Source organism: Oncorhynchus mykiss, chromosome 11, assembly GCF_013265735.2.
Source record: "Oncorhynchus mykiss isolate Arlee chromosome 11, USDA_OmykA_1.1, whole genome shotgun sequence".
Taxonomy (NCBI): domain Eukaryota; kingdom Metazoa; phylum Chordata; class Actinopteri; order Salmoniformes; family Salmonidae; genus Oncorhynchus; species Oncorhynchus mykiss.
In genome coordinates, this window is record NC_048575.1 from 75,524,723 (window position 1) to 75,545,175 (window position 20,453).

The window sequence follows — 20,453 nt, forward strand, 5'->3', positions numbered from 1 at the left end:
CCACGACAGAGCACAGTGTAAATATCACAACATATATATAATATCACCCACGACAGAGCACAGTGTTAATACAACAACATATATATAATATCACCCACGACAGAGCACAGTGTTAATACAACAACATATAAATAATATCACCCACGACAGAGCAGTGTTAATATCACAACATATATATAATATCACCCACGACAGAGCAGTGTTAATATCACAACATATATATAATATCACCCACGACAGAGCAGTGTTAATATCACAACATATATATAATATCACCCACGACAGAGCAGTGTTAATATCACAACATATAAATAATATCACGCACGACAGAGCACAGTGTTAATATCACAACATATAAATAATATCACCCACGACAGAGCAGTGTTTAAATCACAACATATAAATAATATCACCCACGACAGAGCACAGTGCTAATATCACAACATGTAAATAATATCACCCACGACAGAGCAATGTCATTCTAGGGATCCAGGGAAAGCTCCTGCAAGATGATCAATATATGTTTAAATGATTTTAGTAAATTTTGTAATTAAATTTTAGTTATTACATTTTTAAAAGTTTGTGCAGGTGTGTGTGTGTGTGCCTCTCTCTCTCTCTCTGTGTGTGTGTGTGTGTGTGTGTGTGTGTGTGTGTGTGTGTGTGTAGAATAGTAAACCATTATTTTTTGACCAACCGGGGACAATTTGTTGGTGCCCACAAGGTCAAATGATTTTTCTGGTTTAGGTTTAAAAATTTGTGTTAGGTTAGAATTAAGTTTAGGGTTATGAGCTAGGGTTAATTGTAGGGTTAGGAGCTACGGTTAGGGTTAGGTTTTAGGATTATGGTTATGGTAAGAGTACAGGTTAGGGTTAGGTTTTTGTTTTGGTGATCTAGTGAAGTGGGTCGCAGTTTCGGTGCACAAGCCCACAGTCCAGAAACAGCAGAGCTCGTCATGTGATCCAGCAGCTATCCCCTCTAGGACCCACAGCTGGAAAAGCACTGCCCACCATGACACTTCACTGTTCTATTTTGCTCCTCTCCTCCCTTCCCATCCTCTCCTCCCTTCCGTTCCCATCCTCTCCTCCCTTCCCATCCTCCCTTCCCTTCCCTTCCCTTCCCTTCCCTTCCCTTCCCTTCCATTCCCTTCCCTTCCCTTCCATTCCCTTCCCTTCCATTCCCTTCCCTTCCCTTCCCTTCCATTCCATTCCCTTCCCTTCCCATCCTCCCTTCCCTCCCTTCCCATCCTCTCCTCCCTTCCCTTCCTCTCCTCCCTTCCCTTCCCATCCTCTCCTCCCTTCCCTTCCCTTCCCTTCCTCTCCTCCCTTCCCATCCTCTCCTCCCTTCCCTTCCCTTCCCTTCCTCTCCTCCCTTCCCATCCTCTCCTCCCTTCCCTTCCCATCCTCTCCTCCCTTCCCATCCTCTCCTCCCTTCCCTTCCTCTCCTCCCTTCCCATCCTGTCCTCCCTTCCCTTCCTCTCCTCTCCTCCCTTCCCATCCTCTCCTCCCTTCCCTTCCTGTCCTCTCCTCCCTTCCCTTCCCTTCCTGTCCTCCCTTCCCATCCTCTCCTCCCTTCCCTTCACCTCCACTCCTTGCTCTCCTCCCTTTCCCTCTTCTTCTCTCCTCTCCCTCTACCTCTCCCTCCCCTCCTACCCTCTCTCCTTTCAGTCTTCTCTTCTCCTCACAACCCATCTCTCCTCCCCTCTCTCATCCTCTCCTCTCCCTCCCCTCCTACTCTCTCTCCTTTCAGTCTTCTCTTCTCCTCACAACCCATCTCTCCTCCCCTCTCTCATCCTCTCCTCTCCCTCTACATCTCCCTCCCCTCCTAACCTCTCTTCTTTCAGTCTCCTCACAACCCATCTCCCCTCCCCTCTCTTTTCCTCTCCTCTCCTCTGCTTCTCTTCTCCCCATCCTCTCCTCCCCTCCCCTTTCTCATCCTCTCCTCTCCCTCTTTCTCCCTACTACTCCTCTCCCCTCGTCCTCCTAGTCCTCCTCTCCCTTTAACCCCCCCGTTTCCCTCCCCTCTTCTCTCAGGTATCTCTAGTTCTACCCTGCCCGCCCCGAGGGGAGGCAGTCTTTCACATGGGTATCCCCTTACACAGCCAACACTCTCCATGCTCCTGTTAAAGCCAAAAGACAAAATTGTAAACAACTGGTTTGTATTCACTAGGCACCAAACAGCAGAAAATGGACTCAAACAGGGAGGGACCAGCTGAACTTGCCCAATGAGAAAGGTAATTTTTTGTATTTCGTTGCTAAACATTTTTATTATGGTGTGCACTAATGAATACAACCCTGATGTTTGGTTTGATATTGATATCACCACGGGATGATTTTTCAATACCGACAAAGTAGAGTCGCAATTCAACGGCTCAGACACGAGAGGTATGTTGCAGGGTCTACAGTCAATCACGGACTACAAAAAGAAAACCAGCCCTGTCGCGGACCAGGATGTCTTGCTCCCAGACAGACTAAACAACTTCTTTGCTCGCTTTGAGGACAATACAGTGCCACTGACACGGCCCGCTACCAAAACCTGCAGGCTCTCCTTCACTGAAGCCAACGTGAGTAAAACATTTAAACGTGTTAACCCTCGCAAGGCCCAGACGGCATCGCCAGCCACCTCCTCAGAGCATGCGCAGACCAGCTTTCTTGTATGTTTACGGACATATTCAATCAATCCCTATCCCAGTCTGCTGTTCCCACATGCTTCAAGAGGGCCACCATTGTTCCTGTTCCCCAGAAAGCTAAGGTAACTGAGCTAAACGAATATCGCCCCGTAGCACTCACTTCCGTCATCATGACGTGCTTTGAGAGACTAGTCAAGGACCATATCAACTCCACCCTACCTGACACCGTTACCGCTCCAATAGGTCCACAGACGACACAATCTCAATCACACTGCCCTAACCCATCTTGACGAGGAATACCTATGTAAGAATGCTGTTCATTGACTACAGCTCAGCATTTAACACCATAGTACCCTCCAAACTCGACATTAAGCTCGAGACCCTGGGTCTCGAATAGAGGACGACCGATTCATCGGAATCGCCAATTAATTAGGGCCGATTTCAAGTTTTCATAACAATCAGTAATCGGCATTATTGGACACCAATTATGGCCGATTACATTGCACTCCACAAGGAGACTGCGTGGCAGGCTGACTACCTCCTATGCGAGTGCAGCAAGGAGCCAAGGTAAGGTGCTAGCTAGCATTAAACTTATCTTATAAAAAACAATCAATCTTAACATAATCACTAGTTAACTACACATGGTTGATGATATTACTAGTTTATCTAGCTTGTCCTGCGTTGCATATAATCGATGCGGTGCCTGTTAATTTATCATGAATCACAGCCTACTTTCCCAACTACCTGCCCTCCAGGACACCACCCGATGTCAGAGGAAGGCCAAAAAGATCATCAAGGACAACACCCAACCGAGCTACTGCCTGTTCACCCCGCTATCATCCAGAAAGCGAGGTCAGTACAGGTGCATCAGAGCTGGGACCGAGAGCCTGAAAAACAGCTTATATCTCAAGGCCATCAGACTGTTAAACAGCCATCACTAACATTGAGTGGCTGCTGCCAACATACTGACTCTAGCCACTTTAATAATCTCTAGCCACTTTAATAATCTTTAATAATCTCCAGCCACTTTAATAATTCAAAATTGGACGTAATAAATGTATCACTAGACACTTTAAACAATGCCACTTTATATAATGTTTACATACCCTACACTACTCATCTCATATGTATATACTGTACTCGATACCATCTACTGCATCTTGCCTATGCCGTTCGGCCATCGCTCATCCATATATTTTTATGTACATATTCTTTTACACTTTTACACTTTTACACTTGTGTGTATAAGGTAGTTGTTGTGAAATTGTTAGATTCCTTGTTAGATATTACTGCACGGTCGGAACTAGAATCACAAGCATTTCGCTACACTCGCATTAACATCTGATAACCATGTGTATGTGACAAATAACATTTGATTGATTTGATTGATTGATTTCATTTCTTTTTATATAGATGTGAATATTTGTAGCTACTATTTAAGTAAATACCTGTAGTCAACTTGTGAAATACATTTGGAGATAAAGAAGAGTGCGTTCTTCACTTCACCTGTCACAATTTTTCCTTATGAAGCTTACCGGTAGTCCCCAGTCACATGGTGTTTGTTTACAAGCACACAATGACAAGAGACCGGAGCCTTGTGAGTCACTGTTGTGCAGCCAAGTCTAGGTGATTTAGTTACAATTTCAAATGCACAACTAAATGTTTTCCAGCTACATCTCTTATAACTATTAAGTTAACTGTTTAAATCCTCTGAAGTTGTGCATTTGGTTTGCTAATTTAGTAGATAGTTAGCTATCAAGCTAAGTGGGTAGCTTCTTCCAAAATCAAGTTTAGCTTGGTAACACCAGAGAATCCCCTCTTGGATCAAGAGCCTTTTTGTATAAAATTTGTTTTGTACGTGCAGCAAACTGTCAGTTTTATTGAGTTACTTGTATAATTTTACGAGCTGGGATTTCTGTCCTGCAAATAGTTTAGATCAGAGACTTTAAAACGTTCACAGTGTGCTGGTAAACGTTTAGTTCTCTATGGGATTGTACATGTACTTGTTAGCATTGCTAACATTCGGATTACAATAGCGCCCCTTGTATTCAGGGACGGTATTACTTGATATCCCGGTTTGGCACAAGGTCGGTAAGAAAGTGGATATCACCCATGCCTAACACACTCTCAATCAATAAATACAATGAAAGGATGATCATGTTGTTGTTTGAATCCCAGACGGTAGTTTTAACAGATGGATTATGGAGGCATGACTATTCTTGTTGGTTTTGTTTGTTTGTTTGCCTCATGCGCTTTAGAAAAATAGTACTACTATTATGGGAGAAGATTATATATTTTTGTGAAGTGAAATACAGTGAAATACTAATGTTCATATAATATTCAAGTCACGTGGTTGAGAGAGTTTTACTTTTCTCCCCAAAGACTGCCTTCCTTCTGACTTATTTAACCACAACAAGATAATAAACCACATCATCGATTCAGTTAAAATGTGAGAAGATGACGGGAAGGGGAGGGGGACAAACCTGCTTCCCACTATCCCCAAAATCCTACTCCCAGCCCCTTATCCCACTCTCTCTCCCCGTGTAGGAGTGAGCTGATTAGGGTTTTTAATGGGATCAAAACAGGGCCTACTTCCAGGGCTACCTCTAGTCCTCCTCTCTCAAAGGACATCTAAATGCAAGTCACACCATCCATAGCATTCTTCTCTGTCAGTGGCACAATTCACTCCTCCTTTGATCATCCAATACTACTTCAGACCCCCACCACCCTCTACCCCTCAGACCCCCCCACCCTCTACTCCCCCCATTTTAACTTATCTTTTTAACTAAAACTGGTGCGCGATTTCCAATATTAAGAAAATCTTGAGGTCATGATAACCTGTAGACCACACTATTTACCAAGATAGTTTTTATCTATATTTTCATAGCTGTTTATTTACCACCACAAACCGATGCTGCCACTAAGACCGCACTCAACGAGCTGGCACTCCTAGTGGCCGGAAAAATTCAAATCTGTCTTACCTGTCTGTCTTCTACCAGCATGTCACATGCCCAATTAGGGTAAAAAAAAAAACCTCTAGATCCCCTTCACTCTACACACAGAGACACATACAAAACTCTAGATCACCTTTACTATAAAAACAAATAAGTGCATCGACGACATCGTCCCCACAGTGACTGTACGTACATATCCCAACCAGAAGTCATGGATTACAGACAACATTCGCATTGAGCTAAAGGGACACCCCCAGGTGGTGAATGTAGGCAACAACACATCCGCCACGCTGACCCTCAACAAGAGGGCCCCAAAGGGGTGCGTGTCTAGTCCCTGTTTACCCACGATTGAGGGAATGACGCACACGTCTCCAACACCATCATTAAGTTTTTCCTGCGACACAATTTTAGAGAAAAACGTTTTTGGTGTGTATGGAACATTTCTGGGATCATTTATTTCAGCTCATGAAACATGGGACCAACACTTTAAATATTGCATAATTTTTTGTTGTTTAGTGTAGTACAGTGAGGGGGAAAAAGTATTTGATCCCCTGCTGATTCTGTATGTTTGCCCACTGACAAAGAAATGATCGGTCTATAATTTTAATGGTAGGTTTATTTGAACAGTGAGAGACAGAATAACAACAACAAAAATCCAGAAAAATGCATGTCAAAAATGTTTTAAATTGATTTGATTTTAATGAGGGAAATAAGTATTTGACCCCCTCTCAATCAGAAAGATTTCTGGCTCCCAGGTGTCTTTTATACAGGTAACGAGCTGAGATTAGGAGCACACTCTTAATGGGAGAGCTCCTAATCTCAGTTTGTTACCTGTATAAAAGACACCTGTCCACAGAAGCAATCAATCAATCAGATTCCAAACTCTCCACCATGGCCAAGACCAAAGAGCTCTCCAAGGATGTCAGGGACAAGATTGCACGCCCAATTTTTCAGTTTTTGATTTGTTAAAAAAGTTTGAAATATCCAATAAATGTCGTTCCACTTCATGATTGTGTCCCACTTGTTGTTGATTCTTCACAAAAAAATACAGTTTAAATCTTTATGTTTGAAGCCTGAAATGTGGCAAAAGGTCGCAAAGTTCAAGGGGGCCGAATACTTTCGCAAGGCACTGTATTTCCCTCATTAAAATGCAAATCAATTAAAACATTTTTGACATGCGTTTTTCTGGATTTTGTTGTTGTTATTCTGTCTCTCACTGTTCAAATAAACCTACCATTAAAATTATAGACTGATCATTTCTTTGTCAGTGGGCAAACATACAAAATCAGCAGGGGATCAAATACTTTTCCCCCCTCACTGTAACAAACTGGCTTAAAAACTAGGTCATATTCCTTCCTCCATTGGGTCTAGGCAGAAATGGCACCATATTCCCTTTCTAGTGCACTCCTATTGACCAAATAGTTCCATCACAAATAGACCCATCACAAAATAGTGGCATCACAAATAGACCCATCACAAAATAGTGCCATCACAAATAGTGGCATCACAAATAGACCCATCACAAAATAGTGCCATCACAAATAGACCCATCACAAAATAGTGCCATCACAAATAGTGGCATCACAAATAGTTCCATCACAAAATAGTTCCATCACAAAATAGTTCCATCACAAAATAGTGCCATCACAAAATAGTGCCATCACAAAATAGTGGCATCACAAATAGTTCCATCACAAATAGACCCATCACAAAATAGTGGCATCACAAAATTATGGCATCACAAATAGACCCATCACAAAATAGTGGCATCACAAATAGTGGCATCACAAATAGACCCATCACAAAATAGTGCCATCACAAAATAGTGCCATCACAAATAGTGGCATCACAAATAGACCCATCACAAAATAGTGGCATCACAAATAGTGGCATCACAAATAGACCCATCACAAATAGTGGCATCACAAATAGACCCATCACAAATAGTGGCATCACAAATAAACCCATCACAAATAGTGGCATCAGAAATAGACCCATCACAAATAGACCCATCACAAATAGTGGCATCACAAATAGTGCCATCACAAATAGTGGCATCACAAATAGACCCATCACAAATAGTGGCATCACAAATAAACCCATCACAAATAGTGGCATCAGAAATAGACCCATCACAAATAGACCCATCACAAATAAACTCATCACAAATAGTGGCATCAGAAATAGACCCATCATAAATAGTGGCATCACAAATAGACCCATCACAAATAGACCCATCACAAATAGTGGCATCAGAAATAGACCCATCACAAATAGTGGCATCACAAATAGACCCATCACAAAATAGTGCCATCACAAATAGTGGCATCACAAATAGACCCATCACAAAATAGTGGCATCACAAATAGTGGCATCACAAATAGACCCATCACAAATAGTGGCATCACAAATAGACCCATCAAAAAATAGTGCCATCACAAATAGTGGCATCACAAATAGACCCATCACAAAATAGTGGCATCACAAATAGTGGCATCACAAATAGACCCATCACAAATAGTGCCATCACAAATAGTGGCATCACAAATAGACCCATCACAAATAGACCCATCACAAATAGTGCCATCACAAATAGTGCCATCAACAATGTTATTGGTGCCAGTGCGGTCTGGCAGAGCGACAGACTCAATGTTCTCTAGGAAATGTCAGTCTGGCTCAACGATTAACCACTAGGGCTGTTACTTCAGTTTTCTCTATTTTTTTTTGAGACCAAGAAGCAGCACCTTTTCACATGTACACAGAGATATACAGGAGTAGAAGAACCTGGGCAGCTATCCAGTCCTCTTCTCTTCTCTCACCCACCTGTGTACCTAGGCTTTAGATGTGTGTGTTCCAGGACGTGTTTGAGAGAGAGAGACAGAGAGACAGAGAGAGAGACAGAGCGACAGATAGACAAAGCCAGATAGACAGAGACAGAGACAGAGAGCCAGAGAGAGGCAGAGAGAGAGAGAACCAGAGAGACAGAGAGAGACAGAGAGAGAGAAACAGAGAGACAGAGAGAGAACCAGAGAGCCAGAGAGAGACAGAGAGAGAGAAACAGAGAGACAGAGACAGAGAGAGAGAGAGAGAGAGAGAGAGTGCGTGAGAGAGAGAGCGTGAGAGAGAGAGGCAGAGAGACAGAGACAGAGAGAGACAGAGAGAGAGAGGCAGAGAGACAGAGACAGAGAGAGACAGAGAGAGAGAGACAGAGAGACAGAGACAGAGAGAGCGTGAGAGAGAGAGAGAGAGACAGAGAGAGAGAGACAGAGAGACAGAGAGAGTGTGTCTGTGTGTATGTATATATGTGTGTTCCAGTGTGGCATCATCAAATCATCAAGTTATTGATTATTCTTCAGTAGGCCTGGTTCCACTACCAGGCCTGGTTCCACTACCAGGCCTGGTTCCACTACAGGAGTCTACAAGTTAAAACTCACAGGCACATGTGCTCAGTGCTCATCCTCCCATTACATGGGGTGGTTGGGGGATTTAGTCGGTGAGCTGTGCTTACTATACCCCAATCCAAAGGCTTACTGTGATCTTTTTAAAATGTGTGGGAGAAAGTCTACTACGTACAAAACACACACAGTCACACACACACACACATACACAGTCACACAAACAGACATCAAATCCCCTCAATCTTAACTGGCCCCCCAGCTGCCACACACCTCCAGTGATACCTCACCCTCAATATTGGATCCTCGCTGGCAATAACATGCCCACACATAGCGGGCCAGAGAACTTGATCAAGAACACACACCCATGCACCCACCCACACACACACACATTACACACACCACACACACACGTGGCCATGAAAGTTTCCTTTCAGTGTGGCTCGTTTGATCTCCGTCCCACCAGCCAAACAGTCGATTTTACAGAGAGTCACAGTCCTTTTCTCAATTGGATTTGCTCAACTCCTGCATACTGTGGATGAAAATGCACATGAATGAAATTAGACTCTCCTTCTCATCAGGCAAATTACGTTTACAGGGTGGAATCTCGTCTCTCTGTCTCTCTTCTCTTACTCACGCTGTCAGTTTCATTGTCAGTTGATTTTTCGCTTTAATCCTTGTGGCGTTTTCAAGTCTGTCTGTCAGTCTCTTTCTCTCACTCAGTCTCTGTTTCCCAGTCAATCAATCATGTTGTATGTAAAGCATTTCCTCCACAGTCTGAACGCCTCAGTGACTGAGGACAGAGATCAAGACGAGAGAGATGGAGGGAGAAAATTAAAGTGAGAGACCAAACCATTCTGACTGACTGGGCCTATGAAGTACTGTAGAGTGAAGCCTGAGTTTACACACACAGTCAGAGGAGGGAACCATTAACCTAACACAGGCCCTGGGCCAGACAGTTGGTGTGTGTGGCCAGCAGACTTACACTCATCTGTCTGTTGGCATCTTTCCCTTTCTTGCAGGCCTCTCTCTCTCTCTCTGTCTCTCTCTCTCTCTCTCTCTCTCTGTCTCTCTCTCTCTATGTCTCTCTCTCTCTATGTCTCTCTCTCTGCCCCATCCCTCTCTCTCTCTCTCTCTATGTCTCTCTCTCTCTGTCTCTCTATGTCTCTCTCTCTCTCTCTAGCACTGTAAATAACTTCAAAGGGGGCTAGTAGCCTTGAGGAGCGACAAGATGGAAGGGAGAGAGAGAGGCAGACAGGGTAGAGCAGGGCAGGCGGTTCTCATTCCCTCCCTCCCTCTCTGTTCATTTTAGATCAACTTCCCAAGTATTTCTGCCTTCATCCAATATGTCCACCCCTCTCTCCCTCCCTCCCACTCTCCCTCCCTACCTCTCTCCTCCCCTCCCCCTCTCTCTCTCTCTCCCTCCCTCTCACTCTCCCTCCCTACCAATCTCCCTCCCACTCTCCCTCCACCCCGCTCTCCCTCCTGCTGTAACCTTATCTCAGTAAAGGATCCCAGGGCTTCTGTTCTCAAATAAAGAAGACTTCCTCCTCTTTGTCTGCTTCTATCTGATTCAAATCAGTCATTTTCCCTGCAGTCTGAATAGACAAAAAGCACATGGAATCTGATATGTCAAACCGCATTTCGAAGATCCTTCGTAAATGTTTCCTGGCCATGCGACTTGTCTGAACGGTATGAATAGCTAGTAATAGCTAATATGATGGAAGTGGTTTTTAGAATGTTATTTGCCATATCTTGTTGATTGTTAGCTACTCTGTTGACAGTTTGACAATAAAATGTGGTAGACTGTGTTGACAGTTTGACAAGATAAATGTGGTAGACTGTGTTGACAGTTTGACAATAAAATGTGGTAGACTGTGTTGACAGTTTGACAAGATAAATGTGGTAGACTGTGTTGACAGTTTGACAGGAAAATGTGGTAGACTGTGTTGACAGTTTGACAGGAAAATGTGGTAGACTGTGTTGATAGTTTGACAGGAAAATGTGGTAGACTGTGTTGACAGTTTGACAGGAAAATGTGGTAGACTGTGTTGACAGTTTGACAGGAAAATGTGGTAGACTGTGTTGACAGTTTGACAGGAAAATGTGGTAGACTGTGTTGACAGTTTGACAGGAACATGTGGTAGACTGTGTTGACAGTTTGACAGGAAAATGTGGTAGACTGTGTTGACAGTTTGACAAGATAAATGTGGTAGACTGTGTTGATAGTTTGACAGGAAAATGTGGTAGACTGTGTTGACAGTTTGACAGGAAAATGTGGTAGACTGTGTTGACAGTTTGACAAGATAAATGTGGTAGACTGTGTTGATAGTTTGACAAGAAAATGTGGTAGACTGTGTTGACAGTTTGACAGGAAAATGTGGTAGACTGTGTTGACAGTTTGACAGGAAAATGTGGTAGACTGTGTTGACAGTTTGACAGGAAAATGTGGTAGACTGTGTTGACAGTTTGACAAGATAAATGTGGTAGACTGTGTTGATAGTTTGACAAGAAAATGTGGTAGACTGTGTTGACAGTTTGACAGGAAAATGTGGTAGACTGTGTTGACAGTTTGACAGGAAAATGTGGTAGACTGTGTTGACAGTTTGACAAGATAAATGTGGTAGACTGTGTTGATAGTTTGACAAGAAAATGTGGTAGACTGTGTTGACAGTTTGACAGGAAAATGTGGTAGACTGTGTTGACAGTTTGACAGGAAAATGTGGTAGCTAACTAGCATGTTAATTGTTTACAAACAGATGAGTGAATGTGCTAGAAAGTTAAACAGCTAGTTGACTGCTGTGGCTAGCCAAAAATGACTCCTTTTGAAAATATAATCTTATCCTTTTTGGCTGTAATTGTGTTCTTAAACTAGGATTTTAAACATTCAAAGCAAACGGGAAATGTCCATGGCAGGCCCTGTCACCTTAGCTTCCGAAACAACCTATGAGTGATAGGAAGCACTAGCATCACCACCAATCAGCCTACACCACTGTGCAAATACCCATTGTTACTACGACAACTAGCATAGCCATAGGAGAGTCAGTATTCCAAAGCTGATTTGAACATTAAGGCCTAGTGTGAACAAGGCTTTATAGACTTGATAAATGTTATGCCATTGCTCTTAATGTCTATGTAGGCTAACATTCAATCAAAGAACATCTGGATTATTTTTGGGGGGGTGTGAATCAAGGAATCAAGCCACTGATGATCTTTGTTATGATTTGTGCCTAATACAAGCATGGTTTTCAATGAGGCCCAAGGTAGACAGGCAGCACCAAAGTCTCTGTCACAAACCTCCCACTCAGTACGCCTGCATGTTTGAATGATATCACCCTCCAGCTGGCAAGCCCACAAAATAAGCCACCCCACAATGTTACAAGCTGAGAGGTTTGCCATTCCGCTTCACCCCACCCCCGCTCCATCCTCTCCATAACCCCTGAACATCAGCTCCTTCTGAAAGCAAACAAGTGTGGAGGTTTCAGTGAGGGAACACTGGGAGAGGACACCTAATATCATGGCAATATTCTGATCATTCCACGGGAACCATTGATTTTAAGGTTTAACAAACCATATAGTTCTAGGCACAAAGACTACTTTTAACAATTTACGCTGTTATTTTTACAAAAAACACATTTACTGAAATGTGCAGATAAAGTTAGGTAACGGAATTTCAGTTAAATCGAAATGACGATGGCGAAGCCGGGTTTGGGGTTGAGATCAAGCCCCCAGTCATGTGGTTATAGCATTTCTCTGAAAGATACTTATGCTCTGTGTAGTTTGTCTCGGTTTGGAGCACACTCAGGCGGCCCCTCGCTCGAACCAGCCTGTGCGCACAGCGCCACGTACTACACTGGAATTACCGATGACGACTTTCTTGTCCCAGAGGCCAGTACCTCGGCTGGGACCGAAGAGCAGGAAGAGGAGATGGATGGGTGGTCAGGGCAAATGTCTTGTCTGCCTGGACGTGGGGTATGGCAGCCTGGACGTGGGGTATGGTTGCCTGGCCGTGGGGTATGGTTGCCTGGACTTGGGGTATGGCAGCTTGGACGTGGGGTATGGCAGCCTGGTCGTGGGGTATGGCAGCCTGGACGTGGGGTATGGCAGTTTGGACGTGGGGTATGGCAGTTTGGACGTGGGGTATGGCAGTTTGGACATGGGGTATGGCAGCTTGGACGTGGGGTATGGTTGCCTGGACGTGGGGTATGGTTGCCTGGACTTGGGGTATGGCAGCTTGGACGTGGGGTATGGCAGTTTGGACGTGGGGTATGGCAGCCTGGACGTGGGGTATGGCAGTTTGGACGTGGGGTATGGCAGCCTGGACGTGGGGTATGGCAGCCTGGACGTGGGGTATGGCAGCCTGGACGTGGGGTATGGCAGCCTGGACGTGGGGTATGGCAGTTTGGACTTGGGGTATGGCAGTTTGGACGTGGGGTATGGCAGCCTGGACGTGGGGTATGGCAGCTTGGACGTAGGGTATGGGAGCCTGGACGTAGGGTATAGCGTGGGGTATGGTTGCCTGGACGTGGGGTATGGTTGCCTGGACGTGGGGTATGGTTGCCTGGACGTGGGGTATGACAGCGTGGGCGTAGGGTATTGCGTGGGGTATTACGTGGGGTATTACGTGGGGTATGGCATGGGGTATGACGTGGGGTATGGCATGGGGTATGACGTGGAGTATTACGTGGGGTATGGCGTGGGGTATGGCGTGGGGTATTACATGGGTATGGCGTGGGGTATGGTGTGGGGTATGACGTGGGGTATGGCGTCGGGTATGACGTGGGGTATGACATGGGGTATGACAGCCTGCGCCCAACCCAGCTCCTGTGCGTTCTGTCGCTGGTTATGGGAGGCTGCTCGAAGAGAGAGGGCAGCCAGGTTTGGTGGGTACCCCCTGACGCATCCCTGCTTCGGTCAAGCACCAGCCTCTCTTCCCAGACTTGTTGAGGAAGGGTTCGGTCCTACGTGGACTTTCAAGACCAGGCCAGCTAAACAAGGACTGCATAGCGTGCTAGTCAGGTTGGCTAACTCGCCAAGGCAATCTCGCTATTACTAGCTGTTCCTACCTCCCCATGGCGGAGTTGCTGGGGTGGCTCTCTCATTTAGTATACGTAGCATTAGTTGCTTGGTTATTAAAAACGGATCACGCTGCGGTAAACGAGGCTAGCTAACCAAGCTTAGGCTAAAAAGCCACCTGGCTAATGTCGGATAGCATGCATAACTTCTGGAGAGTGGAACTTACTAGCTTCCCCCCGGCGTTATGGCAACCCCATTCCTATTTTCACTTCCTGGAGTTGGAGGGAGTGGAGGAAGCAGCCCGCCGAGCACTTGGCTGGTGTAACCCCCCGGAGTGAGGCGCCTTGGCATGAGTCAGAATGACCAGTGCGCCCCGCCGCAAAAACATTACTGTGAAAACAGTGCCCGCAAGTCTGGCTAAACAGGTACTGTGTAAGCCATTGCCAGAGCCCCCTGTGCCCATGCAGGCTATACAGTCTCAAGGAAGCATAGCGTATGTCGGAAGCTGGTTCATGTTATATACTGCCCCCTCTGTTATCCCATGTTCCACAGTGTTCACAGGGTTGAAGGGACACATCAATCTCCCCAGGGAGGGGTGAGAGTGATAAGTTCTGTCTCTGTCCACAAGGGATCGCTCTTGTCTGTTACCACAGAAGGGGTCCTTTTTTCACATCTAGGATACAAGGCGTTGTGTCCCCTGTACCTATGACTGGTCGGTAGAGTAACCTCCATGATCATAATATGTACTGTGCATATATATATAAATATTTGGGCTGGGTGATATGACGATATATATCGTGTGACGATAGAAAAACCTCTATCATTTTATATTAATTCTCTATTGTTCATTTCGTGGTGTCGCAAATCACACTCTTTACGGCAATATTTCTTTGTCAATTGGACGACACTTTTCGTTCTTCCACACGTGCTGTGTGAAATTTGCAAAACAAAAAAAAAACATGGAGGAGAGTGAAGGAGACACAGAGCACAGAGACACGAAGCTCCTACCTAAAAGAGGGGCTACTTCGGTCGCACGGACGTGGTTTGGGTATCAAAAATCTGACAGAGAAACCGGCCTCTGCAAAAGGCTCAAACACTCAATAACCTCTTTTACCACCTAAGCAAGAATCATGTGAAACAGTACGGAGAGAGTCTACGGGTGAGACCCAGAGAAGTACAGTCAAGTGCTCAAAACAAACCCCTGACTGAGACGTTGCAAGAGGCTTTTGCCCGCATCACACCATATGGAAAAGAATCACGAAGATGGAAGGAGATAATAGCTGCCGTTACATCTGCAAAGACATGGCCCCAATTTACACGGTTCAGAAACGGGGGTTTTGTGAGTTTGTACACTAGACTACTACACTAGACCCAAGGTATCAAATACAAATTGATGTGTCATGTATTAATGCCAAAACAACATGCAAAACAGGCAAGTCCCCCAATATATATATATAAATATAATGTATAAAATCTAAAAAGGTAAATAGTAAACATAAATAATTATAGTTATTCTAGTTATTATAATTATATATATATATATATAAAGCCTATAATTATTTTATGTTTACTATTTACCTTTTTAGATTTTATACATTAATATTTTATGTTTTGTTACATGCTTAATTGAACATTTGCCCAAAGGTTCTTAATAAAAGTGGAAATAATCAGATTTGACTAAGTACCTTTTATTTGTTGAGTTTAATTCAAAATGTCATAAGAAATAGGCCTTTACATGTGGTCATTTCATATAAACTAATTATTCATTGAATTTACAGAAAATGTGCTATATCGTGATATGTACCGGTATCGGGATATGCAATGACCTATATCGTGATATGTATCGTGACCGGGGTATGAAATTACCTATACCGTGATATGTATCTTGACCGGGGTATGAAATTACCTATATCGTGATATGTATTGTTATCGGGATATGAAATTACCTATATATATATGGGTGCGGTCCAGGGCTCTCATATCACGCTTTTCTATCCCCACGGAGGGTGTCCGGGTTCCGGCTCTGTTTAGCCAAATGTGTGCTTTACACACGCACATTGAACGACCCTGGATATCTGGTTGTGTGACCACCATTTTGTCTGTTTTACTAATCCAGCTCTGCGGCAGGGCGCTCTCTAAGCAGCGTCTCTCCCACTGGATCTCGCTGGCATCAAGGAGCAGGGGTTAATACCCATTCCACCAGGGCTCTGGCAGCGTCTCGGGCGTTGTTTAAAGGGTTGACTATAGGAGATATTTATGCTACGGTGAGTTGGGCATCACCACACTGGTGTGAGGTTTTATTTTTTGGATATCACTGCTCCTATTTTGGCCCACAGCTTATGGCTGGGACAGGGAAAGTCACCGGGCAGCACAACTTCCGCGCAATACTCAGACGGCACGCATCTGGTGGGTTCAGGTCTGGAGGGTGGGTCATTTCATTTAGTATCCATTGGGGTCGGCTTGGGGTGTAATTATATTTCCCCATAGTATGTTGTACCAAAGACTGACAGACTGAAAGGGAACGTAACGTTGTGACTATAACTACTGTTCCCTGAAGGAGGGAAATGAGGCACACACCTGTATGGTCCCGCACCACCTGTTCCTGGGTTCAGTGAAGATCGGTATTAAATTGAGGGAATGAACCCAAGCTTCACACTTATCTGTGGAAGTTGGGACTTCCAACGAAGTGCATATTTCATTGGCCTTGCCAGGCACGATTGTATAACCTTCAACCGAAGTTGCGAGAGTGAGACTCCCCATGGTATGTTGTACCTTGTTTCCCTTCTTCAGGGAACAGTAGTTATAGTCATAACGTTACATGATTGAAATACAGGAAGTGAATTGGATTTACACCCGGTAACAGAATTGCAGTAATGGAATTTCATCATGAGTCCCTGATCTGTACTATACAGAAATGCATAAACAGTAGAGTACAGTAGAGTATAGTACAGTAAAGTAGAGTATAGTTCAGCACAGTACAGTACAGTAGAGTACAGTAGAATATAGTTCAGTACATTATAGTGTACTCCACTCTAGTGTGCTCTACTGTATACTGAACTCTACTCCACTCTATTCTACCGTACAGGACTGAACTATACTCTACTTTTCTTTACTGTTCATTACTCTACTGTGCTCTACTATACTGTAATGTATTGTGCTGTGCTGTCCACACTTGTGAAACATAGACGCCTATGAGTGGCTCCGGTCCGGACCAAATCTGAACCGATCATGGACATATGTGTTTGGGTCAAATGAAGGCCGGTTCTGTGGACGTTGAAATCAGGACTGGTCCAGACTAAAGAAACGATGTCTGTGGATGTTGAAATCAAGGCTGGTCCAGACTAAAGAAACGATGTCTGTGGATGTTGAAAACAAGGCTGGTCCAGACTAAAGAAACGATGTCTGTGGACGTTGAAATCAAGGCTGGTCCAGACTAAAGAAACGATGTCTGTGGATGTTGAAATCAAGGCCAGGGTGGGTTGATCACATTTCAACTACCTTTCTACGTCCATGGTTGTCCGGTGCTCAGTGTGTGAGGATGCTGGTTACAGTAAATGGAAAGAGAGGGGGCTCATGGGTAGGTGTCGGTAAGTGTCACGCCCTGACCATAGTTTGCTTTGTGTGTTTCTATGTTTTGTTTGGTCAGGGTGTGATCTGAGTGGGCATTCTATGTTGTATGTCTAGTTTGTCTGTTTCTGTGTTTGGCCTGATATGGTTCTCAATCAGAGGCAGGTGTTAGTCATTGTCTCTGATTGGGAACCAGCGGCCAGCATCACAAGACTCCTGGACATGGGAGGAGATTTTGGACGGCAAAGGACCCTGGGAGCAGCCAGGGGAATATCGCCGCCCCAAAGCAGAGCTGGAGGCAGCGAAAGCAGAGAGACGGCATTACGAGGAGATAACACGGCAGAGCGGCTGGAAGCCCGAGAGGCAGGCCCAAACATTTTTTGGGGGGAGGCACAGGGAGAGTGTGGCAGACTCAGGAGTCAGACCTGAGCCAACTCCCCCTGTTTACCGTAAGGAGCCAAGGAGGGAACCAGAGCCGGTCAGGGCGGTGTTGGAGGTGAGCGAAGCCGAGACAGTGAAGGAGTTAATGGGGAAATTGGAGGAGAGAGTTATGAGGGAGGTGCTGTGTTGGTGCATGATGCACGACATCCGCCCGACGGAGCGTATCGGGGAGTTGATGTCAGCTGGGTCAGCTCTCCATACTCGTCCTGAGGTGCGTGCTAGTCGTCTGGTGAAGAATGTGCCAGCCTCAAGCACCAGGCCTCCTGTGCACCTCCCTAGCCCTGCACGTCCTGTGCCAGCTCAGCGCTACAGCGCTCCTAGCCGTGCTAACCATGGCGGGCGTTGTACTGGTCAGGCACCGTGTTATGCGGTGGAACGCACTGTGTCCTCAGTACGCGTGCTTAGCCTGGTGCGCTACATCCCAGCTCCCCACATCTGCCGGGCTAGGGTGAAGATCCAGACAGGGCGGATGGTGCTAGCCCTGCTCTCAAGATCTCCAGTGCGCCTTCACGGTCCGGTCTATCCAGTGCCACCTCCACGCACCAGCCCTCCGGTGGCAGCCCCCCGCACCAGGCTGTCTCTCCGTCTTTTGCCTACAGGTGCTCCCGCCTGTCCAGCGCTGCTAGAGCCTTCCTCCTCTCCAGCGCCGCCAGAGACTCCCGTCTCTCCAGAGCAGCCAGAGTCTCCCGTCTCTCCAGAGCTGCTAGAGTCTCCCGTCTGTCCTGAGCTGCTAGAGTCTCCCGTCTGTCCAGAGCTGCCAGAATCTCCCGGCTGTCCTGAGCTGCCAGAGTCTCCCGTCTGTCCTGAGCTGCTAGAGTCTCCCTTTTGTCCTGAGCTGCTAGAGTCTCCCGTCTGTCCTGAGCTGCTAGAGTCTCCCGTTTGTCCTGAGCTGCTAGAGTCTCCCGTCTGTCCGGAGCTGCTAGAGCCGCCAGTCTGTCCTGAGCCGTCAGTCAGCCGGGAGCTGCCAGAGCCGTCAGTCAGCCGGGAGCTGCCAGAGCCGCCAGCCAGCCGGGAGCTGCCAGAGCCGCCAGCCAGCCGGGAGCTGCCAGAGCCGTCAGTCAGCCGGGAGCTGCCAGAGCCGCCAGCCAGCCGGGAGCTGCCAGAGCCGCCAGCCAGCCAGGAGCTGCCAGAGCGGTCAGCCAGTCCTGAGCTACCCCTCAGTCCTGAGCTACCCCTCAGTCCGGAGCTGCCCCTCAGTCCGGAGTTGCCCCTCAGTCCGGAGCTGCCCCTCAGTCCGGAGCTGCCCCTCAGTCCGGAGCTGCCCCTCAGTCCGGAGCTGCCCCTCAGTCCAGTGGGGCCCTTTAGTAGGGTTGCCAGTCCTAGGTTGGCGGCGAGGGTCGCCGTTCCTAGGAGGCCACAGAAGCGGACTAAGACTAAGACTACGCCACCGCGGACAGATGCCCACCCAGACCCTCCCTAATAGGTTCAGGTTTTCATACTTGCTTTGACCACCAGATGACAGAGAGAAAAAGAAAACAGTTATCAGCTGAACATGACAGTATGTCAGTGGAAGGGAGGACAGTAGTACTGAACATAACAGTCAGTGGAAGGGAGGACAGTAGTACTGAACATAACAGTCAGTGGAAGAGAGGACAGTAACAGGAGACACTATGAGCTGAACATAACAGTCAGTGGAAGAGAGGACAGTAACAGGAGACACTATGAGCTGAACATAACAGTCAGTGGAAGAGAGGACAGTAACAGGAGACACTATGAGCTGAACATAACAGTCAGTAGAAGAGAGGACAGTAACAGGAGACACTATGAGCTGAACATAACAGTCAGTGGAAGAGAGGACAGTAACAGGAGACACTATGAGCTGAACATAACAGTCAGTAGAAGAGAGGACAGTAACAGGAGACACTATGAGCTGAACATAACAGGAGACACTATGAGCTGAACATAACAGTCAGTGGAAGAGAGGACAGTAACAGGAGACACTATGAGCTGAACATAACAGTCAGTGGAAGAGAGGACAGTAACAGGAGACACTATGAGCTGAACATAACAGTCAGTAGAAGGGAGGACAGTAACAGGAGACACTATGAGCTGAACATAACAGTCAGTAGAAGAGAGGACAGTAACAGGAGACACTATGAGCTGAACATAACAGTCAGTGGAAGAGAGGACAGTAACAGGAGACACTATGAGCTGAACATAACAGTCAGTAGAAGAGAGGACAGTAACAGGAGACACTATGAGCTGAACATAACAGTCAGTGGAAGAGAGGACAGTAACAGGAGACACTATGAGCTGAACATAACAGCCAGTGGAAGAGAGGACAGTAACAGGAGACACTATGAGCTGAACATAACAGTCAGTAGAAGAGAGGACAGTAACAGGAGACACTATGAGCTGAACATAACAGTCAGTGGAAGAGAGGACAGTAACAGGAGACACTATGAGCTGAACATAACAGTCAGTAGAAGAGAGGACAGTAACAGGAGACACTAT

At 45.9% G+C, this 20,453-nt stretch overlaps 1 protein-coding gene across 1 annotated transcript in view; it reads right to left on the reverse strand.

Annotated features, from left to right (window-relative positions):
• Nucleotides 1-20,453, reverse strand: part of LOC110536392 (E3 ubiquitin-protein ligase znrf3-like) — a 205,458-nt gene that overhangs the window by 101,245 nt on the left and 83,760 nt on the right. The window lies entirely within an intron of this gene.